Consider the following 17,210-nt stretch of genomic DNA (forward strand, 5'->3'; position numbering starts at 1 on the left):
TGTTATCACGGCCACAGAACATTCTGTGGGAAGGTACTTGCAGCATAGGCAAGGGCACTGAATTTTAAGTGGCCCCTCTGTAGCTCCTTGTCTTCACAGGGCATCTAGCCAGATGGGATGCTTTCCGAGGACAGGGACCATGTCTTGCGGGACTACCTGTGATTCTATTTTCTTCTGAAGATTGTTCATGGCTGAATTACTGAGTATGTTTGAAAATGCTCACCGATGCCAAATTCTTCTCCATTCTCCCCCCCTAGTGTCTTGTCCTCCTGTTCATTGGTGGTCTCAGCCAAGGGAGGTTGTGAATGGACTCTGGCTGCTCTTTCTTGATCTTCTTGATGCAGACTGACAGGTAAGTGCCTGCATTTTGACTATTTGTTCACTTATTCAAATGCCTTTACTGAAAATTCTATTAGATGTCGGGCTCTGTGCCAGGCTTGGGGAAGATGACAGTGACCGTCTTGATTAGGGTTTCTATTGCAGTGGTGAAACACCATGGCTGTCAGTAACGTGGGGAGGAAAGGTTTCATTTCAGCATACAACTCTCAGGTTGTGCTCCAATGCTGAGGGAATCAGGGCAGGAACTCTAACAGGGTAGGAGCCTGGAGATAAGAGATGACGCAGAGGCCATGGAAGGGTACCGCTTACTGGCATGTTCCTCATGGCTTGCTCAACCTGCTTTCTTATAGAACCCAGGACAATTAACCCAGGGATGGCACCATTAATCACTAATTAAGAAAACACATTACACATCTGCCTGCAGCCTGATTTTGTGGTGGCATAGTCCCTCTTAACAAATGAGTCTAGTTTGTGTCAAATTGACATAAAATTAGCCATTTCAATGATTATGATTTATCCCCATAGCAGAAATAGCCAAAGGAATGAGGTACATAGGAGGTACAATACTTAGTTTTCATGTTCAACTTGACACAACCTAGAATCACCTGGAAAAAAATCCTTAATGAGGGATGGTCCACACTGGGTTAAACTGTGGAAATGTCTATGGGAACTGCCTGGATTATGTTACTTGATATGGGAGGACTTATCCACTATGGGTGGCACCATTCCCTACATTTGGGTGCTGGCCTGTGGAAGAATGGAGGAAGTAAGCTGAGTGCATTCATTCTCTCTGCTCTTGACTGTGGTGGCTGAGGCATGACTAAAGTTTGTAGTGCCTTGATTTCCTTTTAAGGATAAACTATGACCTGGAGTTGTAAGTTTAAACAGACATGTTCTCCCTTGCGTTGCTATGGCCACTGTTTTTTTTTTTTTTTTTTTTTACCACAGAGACAGAAATGAGAGTAGAACAGATGACTTCTGAGAAAGCAAGACTTTTGGGCTGAGAGCGCCACCAGAATGACGTGGAGTAGGAACAGGATAATTTCCTGAGGAGAAATGTAGAAAAGTAACTTCACAGGAGCTCTGAGGAGGCCTGAGCAGGACAGGATCATGATATCCTGACTTCAAATCCATTTTTCTATTATTGCACCATAGGTAAACTTTGGAAAAATGTCCAGGAGTCACTTCATAGTCTGAGGTACTGGACTGCAGTGAAAACAGGCTTGTAACAATGCCAAGTGTGATTGCAGCCACACAAGGCTCCCATGGTCATTTTTCTGGTCTCTAGGTCTTCATACCTCTATTTTTTCTTGAGTCAGGGTTTCTCTGTGTAGCCCAGGCTGTCTTGGAGCTAGCTCTGTAAACCAGGCTGGCCTCAAACTCACAGAGATCCTCCTGCCTCTGCCTACTAAGTTCTGGGATTAAAGGTATGAGTCACCACCTCTCATACCTCCTATCTGACTCAGTTTTTGAGTCAGATTCTCATTATGTAGCTTTAGTAAGCCCTGAACTTGCCATCCTCCTGCCTCTGCTTCTTACTGTGTTGGAATTACAGGCATGTGCTGGCATTCCTGGCTTGGTCTGTTAGTGTTAGTTGTTATACATGTTAGATAAATCACCCCTAACTAAAGAACACAGAAACCAATGCACAGGTTTAGAAAGTTAGGGTCCACTTGAAATAATATATTGCTTATCAAATATCTCATAAAGTTGCTTTTAAATTTTAATTACACTAAAAATAAGTGAAAATATGGGCATGATGGCATACACCTGTAACCCAAGCCTTCATGAAGCTGAGACAGGAGGATGCCAAACTCAAGGCCTACTTGAGCTCCATGGTGAGAACCTGTTTTAAAAATATCAAAGCTGAGCTGGGCGTGGTGGTGCACGCCTTTAATCCCAGCACTCGGGAGGCAGAGGCAGGCGGATTTCTGAGTTCGAGGCCAGCCTGGTCTACAAAGTGAGTTCCAGGACAGCCAGGGCTATACAGAGAAACCCTGTCTCGAAAAAAAAAAATATCAAAGCTGGAGAGGTAGCTCAGTGGTTAAGAACATTTTCAGAAGACTTGAGCTGGATTCCCTCATATGGTAGTTGGTTCACAACTGCCTATAACTCCAGCTCCAGGGGATCAGATGCCCTCTTCTGGCATCTGAAGGCACCATATTCATGTATATATAACTATACACAGATACACATATTCTTACAGATGGATAAATTAAATCTTTTAATAATTCAATATTATTGAAAATATAAGTTAATTGATACATGAATTTAATACCTATTTCCTCAAGTCTTCCCTTACATCTTAAATTAGTGGCATTATATGCTCCTCTTCTGTATTTTTTAGATATTTTACCATTTCTTTTTGTTTTTAGTCTCTCTCTCTCTCTTGCTGCTGATGGGGGCATATGCTGTTTTTAGTCTCTAATAGTCACCCAAATATTCTTGAATGTGTGGTTTTCCAGTGGGAGAGTGATCAGATCAACTTACCAAGAGCTACTCTTGGATCTCTCTCTCTCTCTCTCTCTCTCTCTCTCTCTCTCTCTCTCTCTTGCTGCTGGTGGGGGCATATGCTGTTCATTCTGTAAGTTTATCTTAAACCTGACAAACACTGAATTTGACTTTCTTTTTTGACTAGTTTGTTTCAGGATTCTGCTGGTTCTCTAACACCAATGATTTCATTTCTGTGGAGGTTTAAGTGAGAAATAGTGCCCATAGGCTCATGTTTGAACATTCCATCTCCAGCCAGTGACACGATTTGGGGAGCTTAAGAAACCTTTCATAGACAGAGCCTCACAGGAGGAAGTGCTTCACTGGGGGGTGGGATTTGATGGCTTACAGACTGGCTGTACTTCCTGTCTTTTATGAGCTTCCTGTGTGTGGATGAAAGTGATCTCTCCCTCTCCTGTGGCCGTGCCTTCCTCACTATGATGGACTCTATCCTTCTGGAGTTTCGAGCTTGAATTAACCTCTTCTTTTCTAAGTTGCTTTTGTCAGAGGATTTTATCACAGCGACAGAAAACTAACACAATCTCATAACAATGTTAATAAATCTTATTCTGTCTCATGCTCCTCCTTCTATTGTCTTATTGCTTTGGTCAGAGTGTTCACATAGTTCTGAATGGCAGTGGAGGTGGGTGAAGTCTTGGCATTGTTTTTTCATGGTTGGAGGAGGGGAGCATTTGAAGGACATGTATTCCGCAAGCTCTCACTAATAGAATATTGTATTAGATGTGGGCTTATGAGATATAGCTTTTGTCAAGTTAGAATTTTACAACTCCCAACGTTCTGAGAGACTTTTATAATCAGATGTTGAAGTTTTAGGAAATTTGTTCTTTATTGAGATTACAGACTTTTCTCCCTTTCATCTGTGATTACAGGGAATTAGCACTGATTTTTTTTCTTTTGGATGTTAAGCCATGCTTCCCACTTCAGTAACACTTGATCATAATAAATGTTTGAAATCATGTTAAATACTGTAACATTTTCCAGAGGATCTTCATGTGTATGCTTGAATAAATATGCACACAGTTATCTCTAACTCACAATATTCTTCCTGAGCCTTCAACTAAATTTGTATAACTTACATAATCAAAACCGACCGGAAAACATTCTTTTGAATAATTTGTGTGGGAATTATGAGGCCTTCCCTAGAAGTCTGAGCTTTTGTGTAACATAGTCAGGCTTTCTGCAGAAGGCAAAGAAGAAAGGCCATTTATCATTCTAATTTCTGTATTATGTGACTAGATAACTTAAGCTTTATACTTCTCTTCTATATTACTTTGCATTTACATATATGTTTACATATTTCACTTTGGTTTTCTTATGATTAAGAGTGTGATACATTGTATCACCATCATTTAAATCACATTCATTCTAAAATTTCAATTGTACTTACTAAAAATTGTAGTTTTAAAAATTTTCATAGTATTTTTTAAACCTTATAATCATCGAGTTTTATAAATTTAGACATAGTATTGTTAGTTTTGAAGATGCCATATTCAGTCTTAATCATTTGTTTTACTGCTAGCTGATTTAAAAACGAAATCTACCCTGTTACCTCCTGGTGTATCTGATTTCTTTGTTGTTATTGTTGTTGTTGTTGTTATTGTAGGGTTAGACCTTAGTTTGCTTACATTTATTTGTTTTAATTTAATTTAATACTTTCCAATGTTAAATAGAACTTAATGGTACTTATCCTTCAGTGCAAATTTAGCCACTTTCTACAAAATCTGATCTTTTATTTTTATTGGCTTTCATCTGTAAGTGCTTTATTGTTGTACTTGAGGATTTTTAATTTAAGGATCCAATAGTCCTTTCCCCCTTTTCATAGTTTGTAGATCTATGCACTATTACACTGTGCTTAAAGGTGACTAATTCTGCTCTGTTCAGAGAGCATCACCCATAGGATGCTGACGGAGGATACGGAGTCTTTCCTTGTGGTCTCTGTGTCAATGTTCTCATGTGTTTGTGAGCTCAGGAATCCATTTGATGTGTCTGGCACATTTAACTTATACTTATTAGTCATGTTAAAGAAACATCTGAGTCTTTGTTGGGTTTAATTTTGCTCCTCTGAGGTGTAACGCCAGGCCTCTTGTTTCTTCTTATAATTCCAAACACTTTTGACGCTTATTCAAGGCAGTAAGATTGTTTCATTACACGGAATTTTGAGCAGGAGTCCAATTTGAGGGCAGATAGAAGCAGATGCATCCTGCTCCAAGAAGGAAAATGTGGGGGAGATGAAAGACCTTCCTTATTCTTCCTCATTTTTTAGGCACCTCCTGGACTCTCTGCAGATTCCTAGCCCTTTGTGGATCAGGGTTTGAAAACCATTAGGAACAAAAGTGGAACAGGTTTCAAGTCAGTTCCACCAGCCATCTTTGTTATGATTTCCCTCATTTAACCAAGTTCTTCTTTCTCTTCATAAATAAGGTTATGACAGAGTCTTCTGACATTTTGTAGATGCAAGTGCTGCTATACTAAGTAATTATTAGGCACCTACTAAGCACTCAGCATTGAAACCAGAGTGGCTTATATTCTTAGCACTTATAATAGTCTTTATTTTATGCCAATTGCTTTTTTCTATCATCTTATTTTATCCCTAAATCAGTGGTTGGAGAGGGCTAGAGATGTGACTCTACCCAGAGACCTCCTTTCTCTAGTTCGTTTGAAGTACTGATTAGATTAGAGACTAAAAAACCTTTAATGATCAAACAATAGGGTTTGGAGATCGATCTCAAATTCTATCCTTGCAACTTAACAGCTGTGTGTCCTTAGGCAGGCCATTTGACCCCTCTAAGAATAAGGTCCACCTTCTGTAAGACGGTGATGATCCTTATGGGTAGGCCACATAGTAGGTAGTCAACAAGCTGGTAACAAGATGGCTCAAGTATCCATGGGAATGAGAACCCCAGCTTTGGCTTTAGTATCCCTGCAGTCCTAGGGTCTGAGGCCAACAGAGAAGAGGCATAGGAAGTCTGCAGATATGGGTGTTTGTGCTCATGGCACCACCATGCCATCAAATTGCATAGTCTCTGGGAGATGCTGGGCAGTGTGCAACCTACTTATAATTAATGGATAGTCGGGTAATGGGTCTGGGTGACTCATCAGCCAGAGAAGAGGAATCCAGCTCTCCCACATTTGGTTTAATTGAAACTATAAAACATTTATTACTTTGGGCACAGGACAGTAACTTGGGTTTTAAAATATCATAGTGATGATTTCAGCCATTTCCAAAAGGGAGAATGAGACTGGAGGGGGCAAGGCAAAAACCAAAGAAGTTGTGGCCATGTCCCTTCACCTCCCAGGGTCTCCAGAGTTTGAGATGGGAGATACAAATTGACCCAGTACCAGCACCTCCCCATTCCAGGTGCTGAGATTATGAGAAGAGCAATTGTAGACGAAGCACTTTGTGTTACTTGATCTACATTCATATATAGGCTCAGACTGTGCTAGCTGCTGGTTTACTGCTCACTGGAGTTCCCAGGAAGTGAAGAGTGGAGCAGGGTGTGACTTTTGTTCTCTTTTAGGATGTTGAACTTTCTTCCACATATTGCTATCTCCTTGAGTTTCTCTTCCTGCTACACTGTTGCATGAGATTTCAGTGAGTAGGTTGTTACCAGTCTTCTAGATATCTATGAGTAGGCTGAATCTGTAAGCTTTGGCTTGGTGAATGGGCGCTGGCTGTGTAAGCAGGAGGGCCAGAGTTTAAATTCCTACAACCCATGTAAAAAGTTGGACCTATAACTTCAACACTGTGGGGAATGGGAGACAGGAGGGTTGCCCGGGCAGGCTGACTTCCAGACTAGCGCCAGCTTCGTGACAATGAGATTGATAGCTCAAGACATCCAATATCCTCTTCTGTCCTCTTAACATGCACATGGGTTTCATGCACTCACATACTTCCACACATGGACATGAATCAGATACACAAAAGCTCTGATGTAGTTATTTCCTGAAAGCTCCCACACCTTGTACTTTTAAAGAAGTGTATTTATCTTTATTTTATGTGCATGAGTGTTTGCCTGCATATATGTAGATATACCACGTGCCTGCTGCAGCTAGAAGGTGGTGCCAGATCCCCTGGAACAAATAGATGGTTATGGGGCCATGATGTGGGTGCTAGGAATCAAACCCAGGGCCTCTGAAAGAGCACTGAGTGCTCTTAACTTCTGAACCATCTCTCCAGCTCCCATACCTTGTAATTCAGGGAATCAGCTTTGCGCAGCACATGAGGTTTGGGTGGTATAATGAAGGTGCCAATTTTCACTTGTTTGACTTTCTTCCTGTCTCTCTATTCTTTTTTTGTTTTTGTCTTTGTTTTGTACTCAGTGTAGATCTTGTCTATGTGGTAGAATATGTGCTGCGTTTCTTTATTCCTTCTTATTTCAGGACCATCAATACTTCTATAAGTCATTCAAATTCTTCCAGTCAATTGCTTTTATTTTCCCATTTTTCTCTTTATTTAAAAGTAGGGGCTATATATATCACCCAAGATATATTCAAATCTACCACCCTCCTGCCTGAGCCTTCTGACTGTTGTGACTAAAGGCATGTACCACTATGCCTAACTTGGATCATTATTTGTTTGTTTTGAGAAAAAGTCTCTAGCTGGCCTCAAAATCACAATGTAGCCAAGGATGACCTCAAATTTCTGATTCTCTTGCCTCTTCCACCTGAGTGTTGAGTAAGCCATCACATCTGATGTCTGTGCTGCGAGGGATCAATCCAAGGCTTTGCATAACTAGGCAAGCACTCTACCAACTGAAATATGTTACCAGTGCCTCAATGTTCTGTTTTGTGAAGCATAAATTGAACCCAGAGCATTGTGCTTGTTAAGCAAGCACTGTGCCACTGAGCTGCATTCCAGGCCCCAGCTCCTGGGTTTTAATCTTTGCAGAGTGCTTGATTATACAAAGACATTGCCATTTCTCTAAGCAATCCCTCATGATCATATACTAAAGTGACTCCCAGTGATATTTCTTAAGTCCCTTGCGCATATTTTACCTCCAAGAAAAGACCTGAAGTCTGCATCATGCTCCAGCCTTTCTTGAGGGCAGAAAGCTTGCTGGAGCCTGTATCTTTGGGAGTTCTAAGCAATGTCTTCCCTTGAACAGCAAAAGACATGTAGAGAAAGTCAAATTCATTTTCTTTAATTAATCCTGTCTTTAGGGGCAGTTATTGCAAACTAGGCATAGTGGGCTCAGAAAGAGATGTTGGAATTGAGCTTGCATCTCCAGGTAGCTGATCCTGGACCACATCTTCCATGCAGTATTAATTAAAAAGCTGCTGCTGGCACCCAGAGAAGGGTTTGCTGCAGAATGCTTCCTGGAGATGGATTCTGGACTTCCAATGAAGGATCAGGACAAAAATAACCAAGCCAACATCACCCTGCCTTCAAAGATGGAATGTTAAAACATGAAGGTACTATGTATGGTGGGAGGTGCAGCTATCTCTTATTCATCTTGTTGATATTTTGTGTTTAAAGCAGGATGATACTCTGTAGCAAGTGCTAGCTTTGTCCTTATACTCTTGCTTCAGCTTCCCCAGTTCCCTAGGAAGATAGTTGTAGTTTTATATATATATGGACTCCTATCTCTGTTCATTGTTTGACTTAAATTTGTTTTTTAACATCGTGTGTGTGTGTGTGTATGTGTGTGTGTTCATGCAGCAGTGCAAATGCATACATGTGAAGATCAGAGGACAATTTCCAGGAGTCAGATCTCATCGTCTACCATGTAGGTCCACATAATCCAGACTCAGATCATCAGGCTTCACAGCAAGCATCTTTACCCACTGAAACATCTCATTGGCTCTAAAAATATTGTTTTTGCAAAAGATTTTTATGGAAGTTGTACTTGATTTTAGCTGTATGTAACTAAGTACTAAATGAGGCATAATGACAAATGGCATTTGAGGGCTGGGGATGATACTCAGTTGAAAGAATTCTTACCTACTATGTGAGAGATCCTGGGCACCCTCTCTAGCCATGCAAAAGGCAGGTATGATAAAACATTCACAGGAGTAATGCCTTATTTGCAGTATTGAAGCAGCAGAGGTTAATCTTCACACTTAGACACCACCCGCCTCCCAATATAGGCTTCTGTTAAAAAGATAATTGATGATAAAAGATTAATGATTCTCATACAAAATGAATGCATTAAGTATTTTTATTTAATTCATTTAGCATTTGAGATCATAACCATTTCACAGAAGACTCAGAAAGTGTGATTAGCCATGGACTCTAATAGATCACGTGGGGGTGGAACTAGCTGCTTGCACAAGGTAGGGGGCATTGTCTCACTTCAGAGTTCACTAGTATGTCTGTAGATGTTAATTACTTTGCATAGACACCAGAAGGTCATAGCTTTAACTGTCAACTTGACAGAACCTAGAATCACATCAGAAGGGAATTTCACTCGAGGGATTATACAGACCAAATTGGCCCATGCTCATGTCTGTGGGGGAGTGTCTTGACTTTTAATTGATGTAGAAGTGCCCATCCCACTGTGGGTGCCACCATTCCCTAGTCAGGTGGTTCTGGAGAAAGAAATCCAGATGAGTGAGTGTGAGTGAGCCAACAGCATCCCTCCATGGTTTCTAGTTCTAGTTCCTTCCTGAGTTCTTGATCCATCCTCCCTCAATGATGAGTTTTGACCTGGAGGTATAAGCCATAGAATGATTTTTTTTCCTAGAAATGTTATTTATAGTTTCTCTTTACATATCAACCTATAACCAAGTTAATGTGCCTTGAGGCCATTATATCTATGTTCTAATTCTGCTTTCATCCTGTATATTCCTCCTGTTCAGAAGCATCTGGATTTTTAGAGAAACACTGTAACCAATCTCACTACATTTTGAAATCACATGTTTCTTATTTTTCCTTTGTGACCCATTCATGGTCTTGACTCAGAGCAATGTAGGTATGTGTGACCTAAGACCATGCACTGGAAGCAGCCAGCTGTTGAAAGGAGTGTGGGGATAGAGAAATAATATGTTTGTGGGTTTGTATGCTGTTCTGAGTCAGTAGGGCCAGAAAAACCAATCTTCTCCCTTATGAGACTACTGTAAATATCCGAGAAAAAAGTTTCTCACTCCCTGTTCCCGTGTTTTGCCATGCTGTTCACTATATAAAGAGGATGGCCTTTGTTCATGTAGGCTTTTTAGAATAGACTCTTAGATTAGAACAGGAGAGACTGGAGCTCTTCTGAGTACATCATACCCAGTCTTGGGTAAACATGGGTAATGATTATCTTTCACCTTTGGTGTGGCATTGCCACAATAAGCCAGATAAATCCTTTCCCTGCCCTGAGTTGCTTTTGGTCTGAATGTTTTATCAGTATAACAGAATGAAACCAGGATAAATATCCGCCAGCCTACAACATTCTGAAATTGCTCCCTAACACATCTGCTCTGTGGAAGATGGTGCTGTGAAGACTAGCAGTGCCTCTCAGCCAGCATGTCTACTTCTGAGGCTCCTGGTCCTGAGTGACTCTCAAACATGACCTCCTCCATTTTTCCTGGTGCTCCTTGGCCTTCTCCTTCTTTTGGTTTGACTTATGGTCAGCTGCTTCCAGAATGTCTCTATTGGTTGATGCAAGTCACTCTTCCTGGGTATAGGAGACTCTATGGAAGCCATGGCAGAGATAGGGTCCCTATGATGTGACCATGTTGAGATCCTGAATGGAAGTCTTTCTGCTTTTAGTCTGTGTCCAGGCTCAGGTCCTGCTGGTTAAATGGTATCAAATTCTTGGCCCTGAAGTTCATCTGAAAAGTAATGGAGGTCTCCCCACTGATTGGACAGTTTTGGGGAGTTGAGGGAGGCGTTTCCTTTATCTCCTTTTTCAGTATCAAGGAGCAAGGCAGGCTCTGTCCCTCATGGTCTCCCTGTCCTGGAGTGATAGGACTGGAAGTCTTTGGCTAGATTCTAGCATCCTAGGCTCCATGTGCCATATGTAGATGGTGTTGTTTTTGAGAATACTGACATCAGGAACAAGGAGATGCTGTGTTATGTGTCCCACTTCAGGGTATGACAGATTCCTGGTATGACAGATTTCAGAGGGGTGTATCTTGGCCTTGATGGCCCGGTGTGGACAGTTCGGTGTGGCATGTCAGGCCTAAGGGAATATCTGAGGGACTGCCTGCCAGTGCTCTGTATCCAGAAGTATAGATGCCAACCTGGCTGAGACTGTGCCAGAAGCAGGTGGAAGGGTTTGGCTTTGCTAGCAGAGTGTGTACACATTCCCCTCCCAGCACACAGAGTCCAACCAAAGGGCTATGTCACGACACCCTCCCAGCTTTCCTGATAGGGCCTCCCAGAACTCTGTAGGCTCATCTCTCACTCCTGTTACTGTTTTCAGTTCTTGAGCCAAGACACTGTAGTTGCCAGCACCACCTTTTGACCCCAAGACAAGTCTGCTTGTCTACTCCATTTCCCTGCTTCAGCATGTTCTCACCTATGTGTTTTGGTAACTCAATTATCCCACCAATAGTCTAGCCTTTAATTCAGCAGATAAATGTTGCTGGAGCAGAGAACACTTACTTGGAATCTGGAAGAGACATGCTGGAGACACAGGGAGTAACTACAGACTGGTTAAACCGTGGAGGGAGAGACAGATGTCGGAGAGACTAATGCAGGGACCTTGGATAGACTGTAATGTGGGGAGGGGGTGTGAGATGTAAAAACATTTATATGGAGACTTGCCTCTGCAGTGAAATTTGGGTTTGGTCAGGGTAAGGAGAGGCTCAGAAGGATTGAAATAGAAGAGACATCTGATTTGAGAGACACAAAGAAGACAGTGTGGCTTCTGCAGAAGCGGGCTCTCTCTCTCTCTCTCTCTCTCTCTCTCTCTCTCTGTGTGTGTGTGTGTGTATGTGTGTGTTGAGAGAGAAAGACAGACAGACATACAGAGACAGACAGAGAGAGACAGTGAGGCAGAGAGACATAGAAAGAAGCAGAGAGATACAGAGACACAGAGCAAGAGAGACAGGGGTAAAGACAGAGTGCACAGAGGGGTAGGGCTAGAAGATGATTGTGTGGGAACTATCTTAGATGCCTTTATTTAGTGTGCAGAGGATTCTAGAAGGGTCTTAATTGGAAAAGAGAGAGCCCAGTGTCTCACTAGATGTGGAGAACAGGCTGAGGGTGTCAGCTGAGATGGTAACAGAAAGGCTGTTCTGAGAGAAGGACAGCAGTGACCTTGGGGACACAACTTCCATACAGATTTGTGACTATGGTCCATCCTACTGGAGCCAAAGCTTCCTTTCTTACCAGGAGTGATAACTGATGGTTTGTCTTCCAGTGAGAACTGTGGCCAAATGTTGTTCTCAGCTGGAAGAGTTAATGTAGGGTGGTGTGGTGTTTTGAATATGCTTGGCCCCAGGAGTGGCACTATTAGGAGGTATGGCCTTGTTGGAGTAAGTATGATTTTTTTGAAGAAAGTGTGCCACTAAGGCCATGGGCTTTAAGACCCCTGTCCTAGCTGCCTGGAAGTCAGTCTTCTCCTGTTTGCCTTTGAGATGAGATGTGGAACTGTTGGCTCCTCCCTCATCCCTGTCTGGATACTGCTATGCTCCTGCCTTGTTGATAATGGACTGGAGCTCTGAATCTGTAAGTTGGTCCCAATTAGATGTTCTTTTTTAGAGTTGCCTTGGTCATGGTGTCTGATCACAGCAATTAGACCCTAACTAAGACAGGTGATAAAGGGAAGTTTGAGATGAGCTTTCTCATTAACTGGGAGCTGGGAGGACTACTACCCTGCCTCAGTATCTTATGAGAATGGGTGTGAAACTGAACTCTGCCAATTCAAGTCAGGGAGGGTCTCATGTAAACCAATCTAGCCTTGAGCTCACTACATACAAAAGGATGACCTTCAACTTCTTGATTCTTCTGCTTCTACCTCCAGTGTGCTGGGATTAGAGGTATGCACACCACTCAAGTTCTCTGTGGTACTCTCTGCACACTAGGCAAGTACTCTATCAAAGGACTTATATCCCCAGCTATGTGTTGTTTTAGTTAAGTCTACATGTGTGGGATATAAAATAAGTGATTATTTCTGGGGTAAAATTTGAAGTGTATGATGAAGTTCCATTTAGTCAAAGAGTGCACTGGATCTCCGGGAGCTGGAATTAGAGGCAGTTCTGAGACACCCACCATGGTAGGAACTAAATGTAGGTTCCAGAAATCAAACCCAGATCTTCTGGTAGAGCAGCAAGGGTTCTTAACCACTAAGCCATCTCTCCAGTCCCCAGATTAATTTCTTTACTATATGTGTATATGTCTGAGTTTAAATGTATCACATGAGTACAGGCGGTCACAGAGGCCAGTACAGGGAGTCAAATCCTTGGGGACTGAAGTTACAGGTGGTTTTGAGCTGCCAAGTGGGTGCTGGGAACTGAACTGAATCCACATGCTTTGCAAGAACAATAAGCATTCATAACTGCAGAGTCATCTCCCCAACTCCTGGTTTTATTTTTTTTAAAAAATATTTTATGTGTATTTGTCTGTGCATGTGTGCATTTATGGGTGGCATGAGTGTGCATGTGTTCATAGAGACCAGATAAAGAGGTTGGATTGCTTAGATCTGGGCTCGCAGGTAGCTGTACGATATACATGGGTGCTGAGAAGTGAACTCACACTCTCGGCAAGAGCATCCAGTGCTCTTAACCATCACACCGCTCTCCAGTCTCCAACTGTTATTATTTTGAATACAATGTAGTTACCTCATTGGGTACTTCCTTCATGTTGCAAAAAATAACATAATCTCTTTAGAAAATATTAAAAACACCAGTAAGCAAATGAAACAAAATCAAACCCCTCTATGATCTTTCTAGGGAGCTAGCTACTAACCATTGAGCTGCATTTATTAAAAATATTTTTTTCTGTGCAATTTATATGCACAGGATTATGCACACTAGATTGCACTATTTTATAACACCGTTTTTCTTTATTTCAAAACACATCTAAAAAATATTTTTATCACACACAATATGATTTTAGACTTTGTAATGTTTTCATGGTGTTTAGCTTTGGGAGAGACTGTGGCATACTGAAGTAAGTCTCCCTAGGTGGAGTCTAAGGTGTTTTCAGGTTTGTTTTTATTTATTTTTTGCCTTTTATGAAAAATATTAGAAGAAGCATTATTGTAGCTAAGTAATGAAAACATGTATAAGCTTTTCCCTCAGGGTAATTTCTTACCAGTAGAAATTCTTGGTCAAATAGGCAAACATTCCTTTCTTTGTGTGTTTGTTTATTTCTCTAAGTCCTAGAAATGGATGGTAGACATGCAATTTTAAAATCCATTTTTATTTATACTGGAATGAGTAGTTTTTTTTTCTGATTGAAATTCTTTTAATAACCACAAAATATTTCATCAGTAATAGTTTTGTACCCCGAGGAGAAGTGTGCACTTCCCCAGAGTTTCAAAAGCTCATTCTTGTATTTTGAATCATGAACTTGACTCTTACAACACTGGAGGTGGGCAGAGAGACATTATGATTTCTCATTATATATTTTAAGTGTGTGTGTGTGTGTCTATGGTGTATGTGTTTATGTATTGCATGTATGTGTACATGTATGTGCATGTGTGCTGAGAATAGCATTTAGATCCCCTTGATTGTATGACAACCATGTTACAGGCATAGCCATCTTCCCAGATCAGAGGAAGAAAACAAGACTCAGAGCAATGAGCTCAGAGTCACTCAGCTTGTCAGTGATGGAGTGGAGCCTGCTGCCCTTCCACGTTGTCCCCTGCAGCCTGCCTACCTTCACTCAGCGTGGTAGAGACCATTCATCTTTACATCATGTTCATGTGACAGACACCATTAGCACCATGTGTTCACCAGACCTGGGTTTTTTAAGTTTTACACCACACCATTTAAAAAAAAAACCCTATCACTCTAGATTATTTTTCTTGCACTGTATTGCTTTCTCAGGTTAGAGATGGGTAGGTTTCTGGTGTGCTTTGGACAGTGGACATGGGGAAACAGTACCTCAAGGAGGGAGAACAAGGTTGTGTGGGCAGAAATCAGAATGAAGGTTTTAACTTGGCCTCTGGTAGGCGACCCTTTGACCCCAGTGACATGCTGTGGCCTCTAGCAGCAAAACCATTTTTTCTGCTTCTGATGGTCAGGCTATTTCATAAGCAGTCTGTTACCTTAGAAATAAGCCTGGCATGATATTTTCCTTCCACCTCCCTGACTTCACTCACCCCATTGCTCTGCTCTGTGGGCCTTTATGTGTCTGGCTGTGCATGCTCTTGCCTTAGCATACATGCAGGGAAGAAGTGTCTGTTGGAGGCCAGAGTCTAGAGAACACACCAGAAGCATGGCAAAGAAAACTGGAATAAAAATTGGGGAAATGGTTTATTGCATAAATGTGAAGGCCAGAGTTCAGATCCCCAGAGCCCACATGAAAGCTGAGCAGACATGACAGCCACATGTAATACCAGTGCACAGGAGGCAGCAGATCTGGCAGGCTGGCCAGCTAGACTAGTCTAATCAGTCAGTTCTGATTTGTTTCAGCATAAGATTTGACTCAGCAAATTAAGTACAGTACACTAGAGGAAGATAGTCAATGTCAACTTTGGACCTTTACATATGTGCATGCCTGTGTGTGAGTGTGTGTGTGTGTGTGTGCACGCGCACACGTGCATACACTATATTCACGCACCCTTTCACCACTGCAAACAAGATAAGCTGGAAGATTCAGCTGGGGATGCATGGAGAGCCTTGATATTGAGCAAGACATTAGTATATTGTCATGTAGGCACACGGAAGTCATAGGGAAACTCACAGCTTGTGGCTGACATCTAGACACCCTGTCTTGGAGCATCTGTCTGCTGTCTCCTTCAGCTTCTCTCCCCCAGTCTCCTCTTTGCTGTCTCTGCTCCCAGTGGGGAGCGTCACTGAAAGGTGAGGCAGCTGTTCACATCTCCTTTATAATGGAGGTGTTGTGGTTTTTCCTTCCCTTAGAGGTTATCACATAATGGCTTTCTGGTAGAGAGACATGCAGCCTTGCCTCCTTTCTCTTGGGTACAGACTGAGGCACACATCCTTGCACCACTACTTCATGCTGGTGTCTGATTGGCCAAGTGGGGCTTAGGCAGGAGAAGAAAAGATTTCATTAGCTGTTGCCAAGGGGAGCATGCTTGGTTGCTTTGCAGTGATTGGTTTGTGGGAAGTCTCTTCATTCTTAGTCAAGCTCCTTCGGATGTAATCTGGATATGTGCAGAAGAGTGCCAAGAAAGAATTGTCAAAACCTGGGTTCCTTCCTGGCCAGGCTTTATCCTGATGAGCCCCCTTGTTCATATTTGCAAGATTAATCCAATCACCCTTCTCTCCCCATCACAGGGCCAAATTGAGGATAGCATGAGAGGAAATACAAACCAAGTGTCAAGTGGTCCGTGCAATTCTTCAGGCTCTCAGCAAAGAGACAAAAGTGTTTGCATGCGAGAAATTGCATCTCATCCAATGACCATCATAGGATTGGTTTATAAAAAGGAATGAAAAATCCAGGGGCTGTGGTCATTGAAGCAGGCTATTTGAGTGCTGAGCAAGCCTTTTGGGGCAATATATCCTTGAGCATATTTAAATTTTTACTTGCTTTGAAGTTCCTAAAACCTACCAGAGAAGTTTCTTTGTGCAGTGGATGATGGTTAGCACAAAAGCTCATGAGAATGAGTATCTGTGAGGTGTTCATGACAAATGGACAATCTAAGTCACATACTCTGTCCCCCAAGGCTTAGGGACCGTTGAGAAAGAAAGGTGGAATGATTGTAATATCCAGAGAACCAGAGAGGAATGAATCAGTGTCTTTGGACATGATGGGTCACTGCACTCATGAGCTCAGAGCAACCTTGGCTGCTTTTACATGGTTTGCACAGGATCAAGCCAGTTAGCATTCCAATATAGAGTAAGAGGTGTGGGGCCCTCACAAGACCCCCAATCCCTGTCTTCTTGGGAAGGGAGAATCAGCTTTCTTTAGGAGTTTGGTGCCCAATAGGTTGACCACACTCCTGTGGATGGCCTCTATGGTGGTTTGAATTAAAATGACCCCTATAGCCTCAGATATTTGAATGCTTGGTCATCAGGGAGTCATTATTTGAGAAGGATTTGGAGGTCTGGCCTTGTTGGAGGGAGTGTCACTGGGGCAGCGGGGGTAGGGGGGTGGGGGGGCGGTAATGGGCTTTGAGATTTCAAAAGTCCATGCCAGCCTACTTCTTTCAAGATCAGGTTGTAGCTCTCAGTTACTGTTCCAGGACTGTGCCTGCCTATATGCTACCATGCTCTCCACCATGCTAAGCCTATGAAACTGTACCCATGCTCCCAATTGAATGCTTTCTTTTGTAAGAGTTGCCCTGGTCATGGCATCT

At 42.2% G+C, this 17,210-nt stretch overlaps 1 long non-coding RNA gene across 1 annotated transcript in view; it reads left to right on the forward strand.

The window, feature by feature from the left end:
- Positions 1–275: 275 nt before the first annotated feature.
- LOC115032324 overlaps positions 276–17,210 on the forward strand; it is a 28,222-nt gene continuing 11,287 nt past the window's right edge. Inside the window, exon 1 of the long non-coding RNA XR_003837985.1 lies at positions 276–352. This is a non-coding gene — a long non-coding RNA (uncharacterized LOC115032324). The remainder of the gene's footprint in view (positions 353–17,210) is intronic.

The sequence above is a fragment of the Mus caroli genome, chromosome 11 (assembly GCF_900094665.2).
Source record: "Mus caroli chromosome 11, CAROLI_EIJ_v1.1, whole genome shotgun sequence".
Taxonomy (NCBI): Eukaryota; Metazoa; Chordata; class Mammalia; order Rodentia; family Muridae; genus Mus; species Mus caroli.